General features: G+C 51.0%; 1 long non-coding RNA gene across 1 annotated transcript in view; it reads left to right on the forward strand.

The window, feature by feature from the left end:
* Positions 1-759, forward strand: part of LOC108445469 — a 1,627-nt gene extending 868 nt beyond the window's left edge. The window contains exon 2 of the long non-coding RNA XR_001860342.1: positions 415-759. This is a non-coding gene — a long non-coding RNA (uncharacterized LOC108445469). The remainder of the gene's footprint in view (positions 1-414) is intronic.
* Positions 760-1,227: the final 468 nt, after the last annotated feature.

Raw genomic sequence — 1,227 nt, forward strand, 5'->3', positions numbered from 1 at the left:
CCTGCAGCCGGCGGGGGCCGCGCCCGGAGAAACCCAAAGGTTTCTTACAGCACATACAGCCTCTCAAAAAAACCCCAAAACCCAAAAGAAAACCAACCCACAAAAAGCAGGGATTAATTAATATGCTGTCAGAAAAGTGATGATTTCACTGAAAGCTCTCCATTTCTCCTCGGGGGAAAAGGAAGGAACGGAAGAGATGGAATTCTTTGTGAGGCTGAGTTGCTTTAGGGAGAGGAGGCTGGGAGGCGATTTTGGAGGCGGGAGGGTTTCCGTGTCCCCCAGGAGCCAAGATGCCCTTCCCCCCCCTCCCACTGCAAGATGAGCCCCCCCGGGGTAAAGCAGGAGCAAACCACCAGGCACCATCAAATCGCTTTTTCCAATGTAACAAAAAATCCCCATTTTCTCCACTGCTAGGGGGAAACCAGAAGGGCTGGGAACCAAAGGAGAAGCCCCAGGAGCACCTTCTCCACACCCTGCAACCAAGAAGTACCGCACAGCAGCAAAATCCCTTTATTTAGCCACTTTGGAGAGGCAAAGATGCTTTTAATATACAATTGCATCTTGGAAACATAAAGGCAGCACATTAAATAACAAAGCAATTGACTGCTGGGTCCCTTTGCTGGGCCACAAAAAGCCGGGGCTCACTGGCTAATTATTGCCGGGCATCCCTGTGCCTCTCCAAACATACCAATGCTTTCAGAAACCCACTCCAGCTGTGCCTGACATTTCACTCCTATTAAAATTCATCATACTCCTGAATGGAAATAATTTTTTTCTTTAGCAAACCCAGGTAGTAATGAAAGTTTTATTTAGCAATGTCGTGTTTGGTGGGAAAAGGGGTAGAGAAAAGGGAAGAGAAATTGAGATTATCTTTTAAAAAAAAGGCAACTTCAGCTGGGGGAAAAGATATTGCTGGGTATTTCTTGGGCACAGGGGGCCATTTTCGCTGCCGTGCTTGGAGGCTTGGTCTCACAGCTCTCGTTGATGGGACCAGAACAGCCAAACAGCTGGAAAAAAGCTGTGACAGAAACACAACCGATGAACGATGCTGAACTCGCTGCCTGAGCCGGGCGGGCCCGGGGGATGGGTGCAAATCGAGGTGGGGTGGCGGCGATTTGTATCAGCTCCGGATTCTGCCACATTAAAGCCGGACGCGAGCGATGGCTCCGGCCCCGGGCGCCGCTCCCGGCTCCCCCACCGGCTTCCCCCGCAGCATTCCCTGCTGTT

The sequence above is a fragment of the Corvus brachyrhynchos genome, unplaced genomic scaffold, assembly GCF_000691975.1.
Source record: "Corvus brachyrhynchos isolate BGI_N302 unplaced genomic scaffold, ASM69197v1 scaffold63, whole genome shotgun sequence".
In the NCBI taxonomy this organism is placed as follows: Eukaryota; Metazoa; Chordata; class Aves; order Passeriformes; family Corvidae; genus Corvus; species Corvus brachyrhynchos.